The sequence below is a fragment of the Macaca mulatta genome, chromosome 7 (assembly GCF_049350105.2).
Source record: "Macaca mulatta isolate MMU2019108-1 chromosome 7, T2T-MMU8v2.0, whole genome shotgun sequence".
NCBI lineage: Eukaryota > Metazoa > Chordata > Mammalia > Primates > Cercopithecidae > Macaca > Macaca mulatta.
In genome coordinates, this window is record NC_133412.1 from 154,641,946 (window position 1) to 154,662,500 (window position 20,555).

At 45.5% G+C, this 20,555-nt stretch overlaps 1 protein-coding gene across 4 annotated transcripts in view; it reads right to left on the reverse strand.

Annotated features, from left to right (window-relative positions):
* STON2 (stonin 2) overlaps positions 1–19,594 on the reverse strand; it is a 173,816-nt gene extending 154,222 nt beyond the window's left edge. For 2 of the 4 annotated variants that reach the window (XM_077941569.1, XM_077941567.1), the window contains exons 1-3: positions 19,447–19,594; positions 10,283–10,393; positions 1,335–1,485 (exon numbers count right to left, since the gene is read on the reverse strand). The gene's annotated coding sequence lies outside the window, so the exon portion shown is untranslated. The remainder of the gene's footprint in view (positions 1–1,334; positions 1,486–10,282; positions 10,394–19,446) is intronic. The other 2 variants (XM_015144276.3, XM_015144275.3) reach the window with 1 other exon arrangement.
* Between the last annotated feature and the right edge of the window lie 961 nt (positions 19,595–20,555).

Consider the following 20,555-nt stretch of genomic DNA (forward strand, 5'->3'; position numbering starts at 1 on the left):
AATTTATCAATATAGCTGCAGGCACACAAAACCTTTATGTTTAGAGCTCCTGCCAATACTCTCTATACCAAGAATAACAAGGATTAGAGGAAAACAGAGCTCCAGGCCACAAATCTCAGGCTTGGTGGGTAGCTCTACAATGAAGTCAGCTCGATGCAGATTTGTCTAGAAAAACACAGGGTTTTATTCCCCCAGGTAGATGACGCAGAGGAAAAACTATTTCCCCCTTCCTCTTTTGTAAAACTCAAACTTTCCTTCCGGGTTGAACTGCCAACTCCCCTCAACTTGTTCCTGTCACTCAAGCCTTTGGCATCCCAGAAGGACTCAGTGACACTCCATCCCTTGCATGCTTACACGTCCACAGCACTGTGTTGCACAACTCCAGGAGGTGCCATTCACATACGATGCAATATAAACCAGGTTCTCTTATCTGACGCTGCCCCAGAGCTATTAGCTCCCATGTCCTGCAACAGCGCAGGCCCTCCCACGTCACCATCCACACTGTAGAAAAGCAAAGAAATGTTGAATGTTCAGGAGAAAACCTTGACTGGGCAAAAACATGAAAGTAGAGAAAACACCTATAGCCATAGGAATCCTTGGGCTTGTTCTTTACTCAACAGAATACAAGAAACAACAGTGAAAGGAAATAGCAATTAAGCTTGGGCAATAGAATAGTACTGCCATGGTAGCTGAGGTAAGGGCAGAGAAGACCTCAACACATACTCTAAGGAAACTAGGAGTGGTCCCTTAAACTGTGCAATTAATTGGGGACAGGATAGGAAATAAGTTTTTGGGATATGTTGAGATGCAAAGACTGTGAAAATGTAGATTTGGTGCCTAGAGAAAAATCACAGGTAAAAAGTTAGATTTTAGAGTCATCCAAGAAAAAACAATGTATGAAGCCAAGGGAATGAATAGGTTATCAATAGGGGAAGTAAAAAGATCTAAGAAGATGACTGACTCTTGGAGCATGCCTACATAAGGGAGCGGGGCTGGGAAGGGGGAAGTTAGACTCTCAGGTGACACAGCCAGGCAGAGAGAGAGAGAAAAAAACCAGAGGACTCCAGGCGATGATGGCAAGAGGGAATTTTGAAAAAGAAGAAGTTTTCTCTAGTGTCAAATGCTGAGGAGAGACATAAAGGGCCTTGGTGGTCACTGGTGACTTGAGAAAGCTTGCAGAGTTTAGCTTATGGAGGGATGGACCGTGCCCTTCCTGGCAGCATTTCTAGTGCTCAGTGCCATTACACAGAAGAAAAGTGTATTAGTCTGTTTTCATATAAAGACATACCCAAGACTGAGCAATTTACAAAAGAAAAAGGTTTAATTGGACTTACAGTTCCACGTGGCTGGGGAAGCCTCACAATCATGGCAGAAGGGAAGGAGGAGCAAGTCACATCTTACACGGATGGCAGCAGGCAAAGACAGAGAGCTTGTGCAGGGGAAACTCCTCTTTATAAAACCATCAGATCTCGTGAGACTTATTCCCTGTCATGAGAACAGCACAGGAAAGACTTGTCCCCATGATTCAATTACCTCCCACCGAGTCCCTCCTACAACACGTGGGAATTCAAGATGAGATTTGGGTGGGGACACAGTCAAACCATATCAGAAAGTGACAAGCATTTGTGGAATGAAGTAGAACAGTTAAACTGGAAGCTTGATTGTAAGGAGTTAATAATAAACCCAGATTACAGTTCAAAGTTTAATGACTCTTAATACAGCTTTGTAAAAAAAGGCAAAAAGTTACCAGCATATACATTGTTAATCCTGATTATGTGCTTCCCTGGAGGAAGTACTTTTCTGTTTACCTGGCACAGATTGAAGCTCGCCTCAGGTAAGGGGCAAGAGGCTAGTTCCTGGGATCTTCTCTACCACAAATTCTCTGAATGACCACAGCAACACTGTAAAATCTTTCTGCTTTTGTTTCCACAAAATTTATTAATTTGGGACTGATATAAAGTTATTTACAAAGAGCTTAAAAATATTTGGAAGATAGGAAATACACTTATGTAGTCTCAAGCCCTACGTTGTTCTCACACATTTCCAATAAAACAAAATACCTGGCAGGTAAACACCACTTCCGTAGAAACTTTTTATCATGCCTTCTCACCCTTTTTAGCAAGATTAAAACTGGGTCTGAGATTTTGATTCCCTAGAAAAAAGTTTCAGACCAAGAAAATACCTCTTAAAATCAAAATAAAACCTTTCTAAGCTCTACAAATTAAAAAAAAAAAAAAAAAACTCTAAACTTAAATTTGTTTACTATACCAGGATTAACACTGTATCATTCTCATATTTTATTTTAAAGAGAGAATATTAATAACTATAACTAATATCCTGTGAGTGCTTACTCTATACAGTACTGTGTTGAGGCCTACAAATGCATTATCTTGTCCCATCTTTACAACGTCCTGATATAAGCTGTTATTATTAATGACTCTTTTCCAGTTAAGGAAACTAAGGCTTGGCCTGGCCAATTTTCTCAAGGTCACACAAGCAGTAAGTGGCAAAGCTAGGATTTAAACCCAGAATGTATCACAAATATTGGTAAGGATCCATTTTCACAGCTGTATCACTGACATAAAAGTTTTATATATATATATGTATTTGATTTCTTAAATTGGGATTTTTAAAAACAGGAAATTATGGAACAGATGGTCAGCCTGCAGAGGAACAAGTTCACAGGCTCCAAATGATGGATCTTTTTCTACTAATGCATCCATCTGCCCAATTCCCCTAAATGAGGGTGGCCAACACCACTCACTTGCACAGCCTAGGACAGCGGATGCATGGCTGAGGCCTTGAACTTCCAGGCAAGCTCCGCTGCATACAAGCTCTAAAGACCACCTGATGCATAGTGTTCTTCCCTCTTCCACCTCCACTGGCCCATGATTCTCTAGGGAAATACTAGCAGGTGTGAACATGTCTTAGGACAGATTCCTTAGGAGGCAGAGCCTGAGGCCAAGCTTCTACGCTAGTGTTTTACAGCAATCCCAGGGAAGCCCAAGTAAGAGAAGAGAAGAGAGGTAGGGAAAGCAAACATAAGATGGAATGGGCCTAAACTGGCCATGGCTTCACAAGAATCAGCTTGTTGCTGAGTCAGAGAGGCTGTTGGGAACTATGGTACCTCAAAACCTTCCATTGGAGGGGCTGGTGCTAGGACAGGAAATGTACCTGCCAGCTCCCATCTCTCTTATTCCCCTTTGGTCAGAGTTCACACCATGCTGGCTCAACTCCCCACATTTTGGGGGTGCATCTTCTAGCTCCTTTAGCAGCACATGAGAAATCCAGATTCCACACCCTTCAATGTAGTACTTCATGAGTTCCGAAGTAGTGAAAGGACCTGCAGTAGTAGCCTCGGATGGCAGAATGATTCAGTCCAGTGGTCCCCAGATAGGCAGGGTTAAGAGGGTTTGAGATGTGCCTAAGAGGTAGCCAAGACGGTAAGTTAAAATCTGGATAAGAGTCAATGCTGGTATGCAATGCCATATGCGTAGAATATAAAGAGATGATGTAATAGGTCTTGTTGGACTCTGGGTTATTTATGCTCGTGGAGCTTCTGCAGGTTTTTAGAAGTCTGTCACAGAACATCCCCCATTCATTCATTCATTCAATAAGCATTTATTCAGCATCTCCTATTGCTAGGGATGTTCCTGTGAAATTCGAAGAACAGAGAGAGGACTAAGATCCAGCCCCTGCCTTGGAGAGAGAGACAGACAAATAAATAATCACAGTACGGTGTGATCAGGGCAACTTCAGGAGAATGTAGCTATGCCATGGGTGCACAGGAGTGACACCTAGCCCAATCTGGGGTCAGTGAAGAGTAACAGGGAAGGTAACAACTGGTCAAAAGATGAATAGAAATTAGTCCTGTGAGGCAGGGGTCACTGGTGGAGAAAATGGACATTCCAAGCTGGCAGGATGGCATCTGTAAGAACAAAGCATGACAATACCAGCTGGTCACTCAGAGGGTACCATTGCACTTAGCCATGCTTAACCAGTCATGTTAACATGCAAAACTATTGTTTGCTACCAAAGGGTGTATGCAACCTCCCTGATTCCTACGTCCATCCCCAGACCTGCCCCCTCCCTAACCTCATACCCGAACATCACCCATCACCGACCCCAACCCTTGCAGTGTGTGTTACAGACACGGTGGGATCTGGAGAGATGAATAAGGCATGATGTGAAGGGAGGATGAGAGGCTCAGAAATAGGTTCATGTTCAAGGATGGCCTGAGATTCAGCATTAATGTTAGAAATAGGTTAGGGGGCAGGGAGGGAATGAAGCACTGACATGGTGTGAAGATGTCTTTTTGTTACCCAGCTCGGAATGTGAAGCGTAATAGTGTTTTCAAGGCCTCCACTCAAAACAGCTGCATTAAAAATGTAGTATGCCCATACTGAGTTCAGAAGATGAATGAAAAGATACGTTTTCTGAACTATAGGTGATTTCCTTTGACGAAGCAATGAGCCAGAAGGAGAAGAGAGACAGAGGAGGCTGGAGAGCTAGGAGTCAGGTCAGACAGGGCCCCAGTAGGCACGCCAAGAAGGCTGGGTTTTGTCATAAATGCAATGGAGATCGATTAAACAATTTAAGCAGGGAAATAACATGACCCAATTTGTTTTTTAGAAAAAGGTTATTCTGGAAGCAATGAGGGAGATCAACTGGAGAGTGAGAAGACCAGCTAGTAATTAGAGTGATTAGGCATCGCAAGATGCGGGATAGAGAGGAAAGGTGCTTTTATAGCCATTTAGGACGTAATGTCATCAAGATATGGGGAGGGAATCTTTTTTGGACTCACTGAGATTGTGGAAGTAATGATGTGGTAGGTAGACGAAAAAAACCTTTGGAAAACTGAATCAATTTCTGTACCATTCGCCAAGATAAGGACTTCAGGAGAAAGAATGATTGGGAGGTAGAAGGGAGGTGATGAGTTTAGCGTTAGGCCCAGCGATTTGATGGGCCTGTGGGACAACCACATTGAGATGTTGTCTTTAGGACCCGTTAAATAGGCAGATTTAGAGCTCAGAGGAGAGATGAGTGCTAAAAACACAGACTGAGAGGCCACTGGAAGCTAGGGATTTGGACTGGGTCACTCAGAGAGAATAATAAGAGGAAAAACAAGAACCAAGGTTGGAAACCTGGGGAAGGTCATTTGTGTTGGGCACAGGGTAAACAGCCACTTGGAGGAAGTTCCTTATAAATGTGTTATCTTGTCACTATCATGAGGGCCTGGATTCTTTCAGAACTCAGCAGAAGACCAGGTGCTATGATTTGGACATGCTTTGTTTGGCCCTTCCAAGTCTCCTGTTGAAGGCTGATCCCCAATGTGGGTGTTGGGGCCTGGTGGGAGGTGTTTCGATTATGGGGCCAGATCCCTGTGAATGGCCTGGTGCCATTCTCACAGGAGTGAGTTCTCACTCAGTTCCCATGAGAACTGAAGTTGAACCGAGCCTGGTACCTCCCCTTTTTTCTCGTTTCTGCTGTCTCACTATGTGATCTCTGCACACCTGGGTCCCCTTCACCTTCCATCCTGAGTGGAACCAACCTGAAGCCCTCACCGGAAGCAGACGTTGGTGCCACGCTTCTTGTACAGCCTGCCGAACTATGAGCCAAATAAACCTTTTTTCTTTATAAATTACCCAGTCTCGGGTGTTCCTTAACAGCAACACAAACATGCTAAGACACCAGGTAAAAGAGATATTTGTGTTCATTCCAACGAGTCAATACTATGATAATACAGAATATTAAGGGAGCTCTGAGTGGGCTTGAGAAAGGAGAGAATAGGAGGCATTAGGACAGAATTGCAGGGGTCCCGGATTTCTAGATTCCCAGTTTTCCAGCATTTGAAGAAGTGAAACCTTCATCTTTCTGCAGCATGGGCTTCAGTAAGTGTATGGGTTTCTGTGGGTCCACCTAAGATTTTTAGATTTCCACGCCAGGTGCGGTGGCTCATGCCTGTAATCCCAGAACTTTGGGAGGCTGAGGCGGGCGGATCACGAGGTCAGGAGTTCAAGACCAGCCTGGCCAACCTGGTGAAACTTGTCTCTACTGAACATACAAAAAATTAGCTGGGTGTGGTGGTGCACACCTGTAATCCCAGCTACTCAGGAGGCGGAGGTAGGAGAATCGCTTGAACCCTGGAGGCGGAGGTTGCAGTGAGATGAGACGGTGCCACCGCACTCCAGCCTGGGAAACAGGGCAAGACAGTCTCAAAGAAAAAAAAAAAAAAAACGATTTCTAGATTTCTAGCTTGCCAGCACTTGAAAAAGTGAAACCTTCTTCATCTTCCTGCAACACGACCGTCTATAGGTATACCTAAGGTGCTTTGCACACTTTTCTTGATATTATCACTACATACACGAGTCACCAATCAGAAAGAGTTCTCAAGTTAGGGCCAAGATCAAGATGTACAACTCAGACTTGAAGGCCTCTCCTTGAAACTGGTTCTCAGCCTTTAAACAAAAAATTATAGCTCTCTGAATCTCCGAGTTATAATTTAAGCCAGAGACTCTCATCTCTGGAAAAATACAAGTACACGCAACATTAATTATAATTTAAGGCACTTCGCAGACACACTTCTCAAAGTCCTAGGGATCTGTGGACTCCCTGTTAAAAACTGTCACCCTAGAACAATTTATCTGGCTCAAGTTGCTTTCGAGCCTTTCAAGACGAAACAAAATCATTCCAAAGGAGCCCAACAGAAGGAAGCCAGGCCCTGTGGCTTCTACTGACCCTGAACTGATAATTCCTTATTTCCGTTTTCAGCAAAGCGGAGGATATGTCCTTCCTTTTTCTGAGAATCATTCCCCTCCCTCTTCCCCCAACAAAACTGATACATGGGCATAAAACCAAAACAGCCCAGCCAAAGGCTAAAACGCAGGCTGCTGCAGTGGCCTCATGGGGCAGCTGCATAGGGGCCCCAGGCTGATCGTGATGTTATCCTTGTGAACCAGGCCTCTCACAAACAAGAAACAGACGCATCCCAAGTTTGTGTCTGCTGACTGAAGGCAGGGGCGTGTGGGTGTCTCCAACTGCCAGGGACAGCCACAAGGAACCAGGACACGCTGGGTGGGCTTGGCACAGCGTGAGAGTCGATGTCTGTTGAGTGAGGCTTGGCTGCTTTGGTAGAGTGGAGTCTGAGGTTTTGATACATGAAATGCCCTACTGACATCCCCTACGTTTAAAGTAAATTCTAAATATGGACAGCAGGTATGCTATGAAATGTTACAGCTTGCAGGACAAAAGAATTCTCACATTATAAAATGTGAGCAAATGAGCACCTTTCAATGTGACAACTCACTCATTCCCACATTCCTAGTTTATTTCCTTCTTTCAAATTTATTTTTCCTAATCGGGCGCGGTGGCTCATGCCTATAATCCCAGCACTTTGGGAGGCCAAGGCAGGCGATCACTTGACGTCAGGAGTTCAAGACCAGCCTGGCCAACATGATGAAACCCCATCTCTAATAAAAATACAAAAATTAGCTGGGAGTGGTCGCGCGCGCCTATAACCCCAGCTACTCAGGAGACTGAGGCAGGAGAATCGCTTGAACACGGGAGGCCGAGGTTGCAGTGAGCCAAGATCACGCCAGTGCACTCCAGCCTGGGCGACAAAGCAAGACTCCGTATCAAAAATATATATTTTTTTTCGATTTCTGTTTTTATTATAAACAGAATATACTCTCAATAAAAATAAATTGGAAAATATAGAAAAGTAAAATCACTTCTAAAATGTATCTGATTTTTAAAAATTCCATCAGCATGCATTTCTTCAACTTCTCAGGGGCACTTCTATTATTTAAGGGTAAGGCATTTCTTGTAGGGGGAGGAGAGACTGTCACCACAGACAAATGGGACAGGATCCTTTGACCTTGTGACTTCCTGGGCTCTCATCTCAGTGGCTAAGAATTATGTATTCTATTGTTTTTTTCAAGTTGATGGAAATTTCCCACCATTTATGCCTACTCTCCTTACTTCCTCAACCTGAAAGACCAAAAGAAAAATTTAATCACTGGAAGCTCCTTCCTATTAATGTTTCTGCTTTGCTGTTTCTAAAGTTTTTTTCTTTCAGTCCTCACGTCACCCACAACCATCTAGAGATGGTTTCTCAAAAGCCACAGTAGGGATTTAGAAACACACCACACTGTTACATACATTTGGTCCCAACACCACTAATAGCAGTATTTCTTTTGGTAGCCATCTCACTGACAGTAACCCTTGCAAAACAGAAAAGCTACAAATTCAAAGCATATAAACCACAAATGCAAACACAGCAGACATACTAATTAGAGGATGGAGTGACAAGATTTCAGAATGTGATTCTCCACATCTCTAGGTTCTTATTTAGCTTTGAGAGTGAGAGTTTTTTAGAAACAGATTCAGAATATTATTATTTGCTGAGTGAAATAAAATGTATTAGAGGAATTTTCCAACCAAGTGTAAAACTTGGATTTAAAACAGTAGAGAAGGCTGGGCTCGGTGGTTCACACCTGTAATCCCACCACTTTGGGAGGCCGAGGAGGTGGGGTGGATCACTTGAGGTCAGGAGTTCGAGACCAGCCTAGCCAACAAAGGGAAACTCCATCTCCACTAACAACACAAAATCAGCCGGGCATGGTGACTCATGCCTGTAATCCCAGCTACTTGGGAGGCTTAAGGAGGAGGATCACTTGAACTCGGGAGGCAGAGGTTGCAGTGAGCTAAGATCATGCCACTGCACTCCAGCCTGGGCGACAGAATGAAACTCCACCAACAACAACAAAAAAAAATGGTAGGGAAGATTGGTCAGTATCTTAGGGAAGAATGAGAGAAACCTCTTAACTGGCTCATGGTGGCAAAGAGCAAACATGAGGTTATTATATATAATACTAAAACACTGTCATCCAGTGGTATCTCTTTTGTTCTGTGTTTCAGTTTTCATATCTCTGAATGCTTGAGCATCTGTGATTCTCGTAGCAATTACCATATGCAGAGGCCAGATCTGATCACTGGATGTAATGTTTCAATTACAGAGAAAACCTAAGTCGCTAGCATATGTGTGTAGTTACTTATAGTATCTCCCTGACCTCTTTTACTTTTTTAAAAGAAGAAAAACAGTAGCAATATAAGTTGAATTAAAATGTGGATTTCAGCTTAGGGCAAATTCAAAGGGCTTTAAACATGTGTGACTGTCACCACTCCTCACTTTTAACAAATGTAATGAATGGTGAGAATCTTTCAAGAGATAAAGTGATGAACAGCTTCATAGCATCAATGTCGCACTAACTGAGCCCTCACACCCATGAGATGGGCATTTTTAACCACTAGTTCTCATCTCACAGGCAAAGAAACTGAGTCTCAGAGAATAAGTAACTTGCCCAAGGGCCCAAAGATAGTAAGAGGTCAAATGGTATCCGACCCCAGTCTTAACTCAGGCACTTAACCATGGCATTATAGAGCTCAATGATAAAACCACCCCAAGAAAATGCCAACGGGTCCATACCTCATTCTACACTGGCAAAGTGAAGAAAAGCACAAACTAGAAAACTCGAGCCAGCTTGACTTTCCCAATAAAGCTAGAATGCCCCCTGATTCAATCCTAGGACCCCTTCTCCAGCTGTAAAATACCTTCATTCCTTCACAGCTTTAGATTCCATCTACGAGCTAGGGATCCCCACACAGATGCTTCCAGCCTTGACTTCTCACCTGACTTCTAGTGCCCACTGAACATCTTCACTTCAACGTCTAACAAGACACTCACCCCTAACACATCCAGATTTGACCAGCGACTCTCCCTCCCCTGAAACTACTGCGGCAGAAACCCCTCCCATCCAAGATGATGGCACTCTACCTCTCCAGTCTCCCTTGCCCGAAACATCCAGTCGTCCAACCTTGACTTCTCTCTTCCTCTGACACAGTTTCTCTCATGTTCATTTTACAAAAAGGCAGTTTACAAACATATTTCTCACATGATTCTTTAAAATGGCTAGTTTCCCTAGGACACTTCATAAGATGTCATTTGAGCATAACTGACCATGAGTACCTTAACTGAGGTAGTCATGTAAGCTTCGTCTAACACGGCACTGTGTAACCTACATACCATGATGTTCACCTATCGCTTTATTTTTATGTGTTATTTGATAAACACTTACGTAATACTTCTCATCTCTCAGACATTGACGTCAAAGTGCTTTACCGCTCATTTAATTAAATTATCATATAATCCTCATAACCCTATGAAGTAGGTTCCCTTTATAGAGATAAGGAAACTGAGGCTCAGGGAGATTAAATAACTTACCTGAAACTGCACAATTCATACCCAGGCAGTCTGGCTCCAGAGTCTGTACCTGTAACCACTTCGCCCTGCTCCATCCATGAGATGTACTTTTTTGCCTCGTGAGTTGTTTTCCTATGAGTAGAAACATACGTGTATAAATGAACCTGCCCTCTTTTCTGGCTTTCTTACAGCCAGGACCCACCTCTGCAAAGTGCCTGACCTGACTGGGTGCATATTCTCTACCCTCTTCATAGGAAAATGGCAACCAAATCACAGAGAGACCACAGTCCCTGGGCCCAGAGGAGCACTGTGCTGTGACCAGCCAAGTCACCCAGACCAGAGTCTGATATGCAACAGCAAACAACTCTGACTCCTTGGGACTGCCTCCTCAAGGCCCGCTCAGGGATCGGGAACTTAAAATCAACCGGAAGCAGAGCATGTGCGCTCCAGGGTGCCTGAGTGTGATGGATGGCACAGCTGGAGGAGCCTGCTGTGTTGCAGACAGCACAGCTCCGCCTATGCCAATTAGGTTGATGGGTGGTGACTGAGAAACATGCTGGATTTACTCAAACAGATCCTCACTCCCTAACTTACCACCTTTTTAGAGATCGTAACAAAAATAATAAGGATGAGTTAGGAAAATAAAAAGAGAGAGAGAAAAAAAAAGTGCGTTTTGACTGCCCTACTGATACTGTGAACTGGCCCTGCAAAAACAAAAGCAGTTTTCCTCCTACCAGCCATCTCCCAGGGCGTGGCCAGAGTGCACAGATAGCCCCTGTTAACTCTTTAGAGCACATTTCCTTTTGCTTCCAGATACCACAGTGACTCAGGGCATAGCTTCTAGATCTCAGAGACGAAGAGAGGTAGGTTTAAAGCCCAGCTCCATTACAACCTTTGACAAAGTACTTAGCTCCAGCCTTTGTCTCACTCCTTAGATGAGATGCTACTCCTCCTGACCTTACAGCGCAGAGGTGCAAATTAAGTAAGATAACATGGTATAACCACTCAGCAGAGGACGTAAAACTCAATGCATGATAGCTATTGATAGTGTTTTTGATAATTTCAGCAATGATAAAAGTTTTCCGCCCTTCAACGGTTCAAAGTCTGAAGTGGAGGGAAATGTAGGGACATGGAATGATTTAGAAAAAAATGAATATTTTATGTTTGGCAAGGATGGGGAAAAACACAAAGTATATTTTTGACAGCTCTGAGTTCACATGATAGACAACTTTTAAACAACATCTACCAAATATGGATCACCCCAGCCTTATCCACTTAACTACGGCATTATCTTTTAAAAGCTTAAGACAAATGGTCCAAGCATGGTGGCTCACGCCTATAATCCCAGCACTTTAGGAGGCTGAGGCAGGTGGGCTGCTTGAGGCCAGAAGTTTGAGACCAGCCTGGCCAACATGGCGAAACCCCATCTCTACTGAAAATACAAAAATTAGCCGGGCGTGGTGGCACACGCCTGTAGTCCCAGCTACTCGGGAAGGAGAAACATGAGAATCACTTGAACCCGGGAGGCGGAGGCTGCAGTGAGCTGAGATCCTGACACTGCACTCCAGCCTGGGTGACACAATGATACTCTGTCTCAAAAGAAAACAGAAACAAAAACCAAGAAAAACTTAAGACAAATGTTTTCCGTTTCTAAGGCAAACAGTGAAATAAAGTCCGTTTTCATTTAAAGTATCCCATTTGGCTTTTTAAACCAGTTAGCTAACTTCAAAGGGCAGCCAACGGAGGGACTATCAAGCTGGCAAGGGTCTAGTGTCTACCTTCAAAGTTCAGGTAGATAGAAAGCCACTGATGGTCCCACCATACTTCTCGGCATTTGGCCTGGAAAATGCTTCAGAATGCCCTTTCATTCAGATGCTGTGTTTGCATGGACACATAGCACTACAACGGTACCTTCTTTCAATGAAAGCGAGGGAGAAGCCTGACAGAGGAGGATACAATGATCTCACCCCAAGCTTAAAATTAACAAGGACCCTTTGGGGTCACAGCTGAGAGCCCCCATGGGGTATAATATGAGTAGGAGAAATGCTATATAGATGACAAGGGCCCTAGTGTCATCTTAGTGTCATTCTTAGCGTCACTAACCTTATGGAGATATGTGAAGTGACTTAAGCTAGACACCGCCAAATGTCAGGGGAAGCGGGGTCAGTTATTACAGAAGCACTAAGCGATTTCTGCATGACTTTCCACAAGTCATTTGACCTTTCCAGGTTAGATTGCAAATGGAGTAGGACCAACTGCCTGCAAGTCTGACAGAGTTTATAATAGGATTAGATTTTATTTATATAGATGTTTGACATCCTTAGCTCCAAAGTGCTTTCCTATTAATACATTGAACACGTTAAGAGGGCCAAATGAGAGTCCAGTGTTATTTATCTACTAATAAATCACAGAATGGCTTCATTTGTAGGAGGTTATGCGAGTCACTCAAATTAGTGCTTTTGATAATTTCGGCAAAGATTAAATAGTCCGATGGCAGTCAAGAAAGGAAAGCTTTAAGAAGTCATCTAGGTCCGGCGTGATGGCTCACACCTGTAATCCCAGGACTTTGGGAGGCCGAGGCAAGTGGATCACCTGAGGTCAGAAGTTTGAGACCAGCCTGGCCAACATGGTGAAACCCCGTCTCTATTAAAAATACAAAAAATTAGCCAGGCATGGTGGCAGGAGCCTGTAATCCCAGCTACTTGGAAGGCTGAGGCAGGAGAATTGCTTGAACCCAGGAGACAGAGGTTGCAGTGAGCCGGAGATTACGGAGATTACGCCACTGCACTCCAGCCTGGGTGACAGAGTGAGACTTTGTATCAAAAAAAAGAAAAAAGAAGTCATGTAGCTCCGACTTCCCTTCTCTCCCACTTGACCCCTTTACTTCAGATACAGTAGTCCAGTGAATAGACCTGAAAAGGCTTGTGGACCAGGGCAGGGACACAGTTCACTTAGATCCATTCCTCCCCTAAAGACTACGGTTCCCACCTAGCTAAATCCTACTTCTCCATCCAGTCCGGAGTAGCTGCTCCTCCCTGAACCTTCCCAGCCCAGCACAATCTGGGAAAGACTCACTGTCTGAATTCACAGCACTTGATAGCCCATTGGATTATTGGCCTACTGTTGGTCTCGCTGTGGTTTAACTACCACTGATTTTATATAAATATTATGTCTTTTCTCTCTCAGCATAGAGGCTGTGTCAGAGACTGAGCATAATACTTCTCTGAATTCCTCGTAGCGTTTTCCTTAAAGCCTTGCACTCAGCTGATGGTCAATACCTTTCAAGTGAACATAACTCCCAAAGGTTTCCCTGAGCCATTAGCAATCTGCAAAGCGGCTTCACACTCCTCGTTGTGACGAAACATCACAGGGAACATTGACCACCCCTTGCCAGTCAGTGAGGCCACTTCAGGGCACCACTCCAAGTTAGTAGGCAGCCAGCTGGGGTGACAAAGGTTGTACACTATGAATGAAAAATTCAAGTTTCAATCCTGCCCTACTACTATCTATCTATAGAATTTTAGCCAACTGTTTCTATCTTTGTTACTGCATTTCAGAAAGACAGCAATAACACTAAAAGTCTACCTCCTGAAAGTGCTAGAGATGTGAAAATATATATATATATGTATATGATATATAAGCATTTAATATAACTAGATAATAGAAGATAATATTTTTCTATGATTTGACACTTAACATTTCTTAAATATCAAATTGCTGGGTAAATGTTATCCAGTGGGGATGGCAGCACCTTCTAATGAATTGTTCAGCATTTTAAATCCCCCTGGCTGGTTTAAGTGTCCCTTCTCTCACTGGCTCTCAGAGTAACATCCACAGTTTTGTTTGCTGCAGCTGCACCTTTTGAAAATTTAGGCCAGGTTTCCTGGAAACCTGAGCTGGAGGGAACTGTGGTAGTTCACCATAGAGTAGATCAAGTGAGGGCAGTACTGAGGCCACGAGTGCACGATTGTGAAAAACTGCTGGCTCTCCAAAATGACCTGGAGAGGGAAACAGTTGGCTTCAGGCCTCTAGGACAGAGGTTACAGTTCTAAGCTTTCTCATCCACCTCTCGGAAAGTACACAGAATCCTGGGAGAATTTCTCCTGTTTCAGAAAGCACACCTTCAAGGTATGGCTTGTCTCTCAAATCTCAGTTGGAATAAGGATCTTTTCAAATCTCACTCACTTCATTTTATAATATGAGCTCATTATAATATTTATTTTATACACATTTAATATGCATATAGAAGGCCAGATGCAGTGGCTCACACCTGTAACCCTAGCACTTTGAGAGGTCGAAGCAGGCGGATCACTTGAGGTCAGGAGTTCAAGACCAGCCTGGCCAACACAGTGAAACCTCATCTCTACTAAAAATAGAAAAATTACCTACGGCCAGGCATGGTGGCTCACGCCTGTAATCCCAGCACTTTGGGAGGTCAAGGTGGGCAGATTGCCTGAGATCAGGAGTTCAACACCAGCCTGACCAACACGGCGAAACTCTGTCTCTACTAAAAATACAAAATTAGCTGGGCACAGTGGCGCATCCGTGTAATCCCAGCCACTAGGGAGGCTGAGGCAGGAGAATTGCTTGAACCCAGAGGTTGCAGTAAGCTGAGATTGCACACTGCACTCTAGCCTGGGCGACAACAGCAAAACTCTGTCTCAAAAAAAAAAAAAATTAGCTGGGTATGGTGGTGGGCACCTGTAAACCCAGCTACTTGGGAGGCTGAGGCAGAAGAATTCCTTGAACCTGGGAGGTAGAGGTTGCAGCAAGCTGAGATCATACCACTGCACTAAAGCCTGGGCAATAAGAGCAAAACTCTATCTCAAAAAAATAAAATGCATATAGAATTTCTAGAATTTTCTATTCACACCCCGATGGATAATTCTGCACTCATCCTACCTTGAAACAAATATCCTAATCTGGTAGCCAGCACTTAGAATGGTGATCCTAGAAGTATTTCATGCATTTACATGCTCTCTGTCACACGGTGGCAAACCACTGGTTTATTGCGACCCTAGGTCGAGTTCAAATTTGTGCCATGCTTACGAATGAGAAAAAATATAGTTAAAAAAAAGACACTCTCACTGTGTTTTATTTCCTGTGTCACGTTACACACCCCAACATATTTGCTCCTTTACGTCCATTTCTGGCATGCCCTGTTGTTACAGGAGTGGTGAGTCACAGTTAGGGGGAATTGTAGTAACTTGCTCCATCTCTTAGTATAAGCCAAACCACGGACAATCTTGGGTTCTCAGGGGGTTATTTATCTTGGGAGTGGGGGGGACTGATCACAATCTGTATGACCACATGGCACAGATGTTTAATTATGATAGTGACCTCAAGTAAAGCAAGCAATTTCTTGGTCTGACTATATCAAAATTCAGCCAAAATGTCCACCCAGTGGGAAAGCTAAGCTCCAGAAGAAATTATAGCTGGAATGACAAGAAGTGTGATGGATCAGGATTGGAATATGTGGACAGGCTTGAGTTAGAGGTCTGGAGCCAGACAAAAGGGTGTGTGCTAGATGATAGGATGGGAAGTCTGGGCAAAATTACAAAGGGATGGGACAAAGCAGCACTTGTATGTTTCTTCTCTGGACCCAAGCTTTTTTCATTTTCTCACTACGAGCACTGCATCTGCAATTTAATATACACCTAGAGGCTCAGTTACTCTTACAGAGCCTACTGTTCATGGCCAGAGCCAGCCTTCAGCAAAACTGCTGCATGGAGAATGCTGAGACCTTCCAGCCCTTTTCCTCCTTCCGTTGGACTCTTCCATTCTGGTATTTATCTCAACCACATCTTAATGTGTCCCCTTAGTTTAGTGGTTTTCAAAGTGTGGGGCCAGCGGCATCAGTATCACCTGAGCACTTGTCAGAAATACTCATTTCCAGGCCTCAGACCAGACGGACTGATTCTGGAACTCAGGGGGCCGGGCCCAGCAATCTGCATTTTCTCAAGCCCTCGGGGTGATTCGGATGCACACTAAAGTTGAGATCCACTGCTTCAGGTGACATAAAATAACAACTTCAAGATGAGAGAGCATGTGCATTTTAGGAGAGAACTTGTGAAGAAGGCAAGCTGCTCAAGAGCCAACTAAATCAGTTTCCAGCAGTGGAATTTGAAGTCATGTCACAGATGGTGAGAGAGAGACTGGAGGCCACGGTATTTGCCCTGGCCCTTATCACCTCTTGCTTTTTAGCTCACCTATTTCAATCTTCTCTCCACATGGCCACTAGAAATGTGGGTTCAGCTGGAAAATCTGACCCTGTCAAAGCCCAACTCAACACTCTTCAGTGGCTGCTCCCTGCCAATGGATAAAGGCCCAATCCCCTGGGACCCGACCCAGGGTCCTTCATCATCCGCCACTGGGCCACCTCCTGACCTTGTTTCCTTCAGCACTTTTCCTCCTGCTCAGCCATACCTCGCGGTCTGCAGCTGGTGTAGACTTCCCCATACCACGGACAGCAGACTTCCCACATGAGTTACCTTGACCAAGAGCAGGAGAGCTGAAGTGACAGCTGCTACTTCTGAGCAGACTTTAGATGCTATCGTTTTGTTCTATCATGTCCTTTTTCCCTTTGTCATAAATAAGATCCACATTGTCCCAGAGAGAGGCTGTTTCTTAAGCCTCAGTGGGTCCCAGAATGATGATAAATGAGGGGTAAAATTATTCCTGACTTACACTGGACATGCAGCATGAGAGGGAACTAAATTTTGGTTGTTGTAAATTACTGAGATTTGGGGGTTTCTTGTTATTTACTGTAAGCCAACTGTAATAGTACTTTTGATCACTTCTCTCAGTCTGGAATGTCTTCTCTGCTCCACCTTCTTTCCAATTCCACCTCACCCCTACCTGCACAAGAGACCTGCTCCTCATTCTACACTCAGCTCAAGTGTTACCCTTCGGTCAAGCTTTTTGTGTCCTTCCCAGGTATAACTTTTAAGATATTCTCTGGATGCTACAGACCTGTAACCACATCCCTGGAACTGTGCCAGGGGTCCTCCATTTATTAGTACTATACTTAGAACAACCTCTAAGAAAAAATAATAAAATTTAAAATTCAACAACTCATGTTTTAAAGCAGAAGCCCAGCTCCGAAAAACAAAGCAATTTGTTGAAGTTTCCCAGAGTCAGTCACACTCTGAGATCTCAGGAGGTGGGAGTCTGGCTCTGAACTCAGGAGTCTTTGCCCCGCCCAACACATCTCTCTTACTCTCCCCCAACAGCAAGCGTTCAGATCCTCCCACGCCACCGGAGAGAGGAAAAGTCCCCTTATCAACAACTGAAAGGGCTGCCATGCTAATCTGAGACTTGAAAGATTGCGTCTGGAAGTGGGCTTCTTACCCCCTGAGAAGATAAGCATTTCCTCTAAGTCAATGTATTCATTCTAAGGCTCCTGGCAAAAGCACAGGAGACCTTACAAGAACTGGGGCATTTTGTTTGCATCCTTTCCGCAGGTCCTCACCTATGGGTTGGAGGGCAGGGGGTAGTATGGTGTGGTAAGACAGATTCCCATTGACATCACCCTAGAGAAGCTTTGAGAAGGTTCTTTTGCATTTGTCACAGGGTAGGAAGCAAGTGAGCAGGGGGTTCAGAACTCCAAGCAGATCTGTTACATGTCGAGATATTAAGTTTTAAAAAGAAAAATAAAAGGGGCCAGTTATTTGACTTTTCAGATTAACCAAGAAAAGAAAAGTGACACAGTGACAAAGAATTAAACCAGACCACCCAGGTCAGGCATAGGAAAAAAACACCTAAAAGTAGCAACTGCAATTTTAGGTTTCTATGAGCCACTGGAATTTTGTCGTGTGGTTGAGTCTTTTTTTCTCTCTTTCTCCCTCCCTCTCTTTTTAATTTTACCTTTTTGTTTATGCGAGGAGTAAAAGGTATAAAACTTTCAAATACTTCCCCCAAATCAGCCATGCTAATGAAAGGTGAACATTTAACAAAGTACCATGATATTATTTTCACACAATAGTCATACTAATTTTTTCCAAGGTCACAAAGCTTTTCTCAGTTACTAGTTGGAATGCATTTATCTCTCTCACCATTCCAGCGGATCGGTTTTTTACCGCCCCACCCCCCAAAAGGATATGCTACCTTTAAAGAGATCATCAGTCTCATTAATAATAGCATTTTTTTCCTTTCAAGTGTAGAAAGCTGTTCAGAGCTGCAAAAGGTTGCTAGGCCAGTTTGGACACGTCTGATTTACTCTTTAAAAGCCCATCCACTCCGTATAACAAATAATAAGAGCCGGTATTTATTGAGTGCTTAGCGCTGTGCTCGGTGTTTTTCAGGCATTGGCTCATACAATCCTCAAAACAATGCCATCAGGCCGGTGCAATCATTATCACCACCTTACAGATCAGGAGAGGGAGGCACGGAGAGCAAGAAGGACCAGCCCGAGGGGGAAACGGGGAGCGTCGGGAGAGGCGGGGAGGCAGGCAGAGGCCAGAAGCTGCACAAAAGCACAGTTAATAATTCACTCACAGCCCTCAGGCAGCTCCTTCCAGTAGAGGTTGCACCAGAACACACGGACGCACACACACACGCACGAATGCACACACACACGCACACGCGCGCGCACACACACTCTCTCATCTTCAACTCTTCATCCCAGCGAGAGGCGGGTGTCCGGCAAATTGCTTGGCAACGCGCAGAAGAAACTCCATCCAAGACCCGCTTCAAGGCCGCCTCTGGGCGCTGTCCAGCGGGCAGAGCGCCTGAGGCCAGGCTGGGGTCCTGCCTCCCGACACCCCGAAGGTGGAGCGCGGCGCCAAGGCTGGGGTTTCAGGCGAGGGGAGTGTAGGGAAAGCACCGTCCCCAGGGACACCTGTTGTCGCCTCCCCACTCGGGCCAATGAAGACACCCTGGGAGTCCCAATCTCGAAAACACCCGTCGGCCAGAAGTGCCTGTGTATGGGGCCGGGGGTCGCAGGAGTCCTCCTCCACCCCCACCTGCCTTAAGCAGAGTCCCCTCTTCCTCTCCCACCCCGGGACGCCCGCGGCTGGTGGAAACGCCGGGCCTCCGCGTGGCCCGACCGGACAGGCTCGGGGGGCGCCAGGGGGCACCGCGGCGCTAGGACCTCGCGGCCGGCCCGCCCCCCGCCCGCTCCACCTGCGGGGCCACTGTCAGGGGGCGCGTTCGCCCTCCTGCTGCAGGGCGCGGGGTGCAGTTACCTGCGCCGCGGTCCGCAGGGTCCCCGGCGTCCGCCGGAAGGTCGCCGCGGGAAAGCCGGCTCCTCTGGCCGCAGGATACCCACCCGGCCGCGCTGCTCTAGCCAACCTCCCGCCCGGCCGCAGCGCCGCCGCCGGCTCCAGACTCTCTGGCTCGCTCTGCGCCCGCCGGCTCCCGGCGCCGCTCCCGCCGTTCCTGATTGGCCGCGGCGCGCTCCCGAGCCGCGCCCTGATTGGACAGCCGGGGAGCCGGGGCGGAGGGACGGGACGGGCGCCGCGGGGATCTGCTGGCCTTACTTTCCCGCGGCTCCCTCAGTCCCAACCAGACCCCGAAGACGGGATCCTTCCCCTCTGCGCCGAGTGGGGCCGGCCGTCCAGGCACAAGGCAACGCGGAAAGAATCGCTTCGAGCGACAAGGAAATGGCGGGGAATGGGGAGCGCCTTGGAGTCCCACCCCCTCCGCCTGCGGGCTGGTGGTTGAGACCTCCTAGGAGCGGGAATCATTGCTCACCTGGCCTCACGCCTTACGTTCGTTTATTGATACTTTTGACTCTACAAAGGGCGTAGGCTCAGGACAGTGGCTTGTAAACAGCGGGCGCCAAATAGTTTTGTGGACTCATATCGGACTCTACACACAACCTCTCGGTGGTCTTACATGAGCTCTCAAAGGGAGAGCAACTTGTTTAAGGTCTTAATTACACCAACAAATTATTAAAAACGCCGTGCTAGGTGTTTGGGGAGGAAACAAAAGATAAAAGTGGTTAGTTCTTCGGTTACAGGGAAGTTCATACCTAGCTAGAGAGATGAGGCTGGATAATGATAATGACCCTAACATTTTTATGGTGCATATTATTTGCTAGGCACTATTCCAAACGTTTTACATTTATTAATTCAGACATACAGAAAGAGGCTGTTATAAGAACATCCATATGCCCCGTTAATATGTGGACAAATGACACCAGTTTTTAGTCTGAGAGATTTTCATTGAAAGACACACCAGCAGTCACTCCACACTGTGGAGGAGAGGCACTGGTTAGAACCGAGGGGGTATAGGGAATTGAAATTGTTCTATCCTCTGTCTTTTCTCCCATCTGCCCTGAATCTTTTTAAGG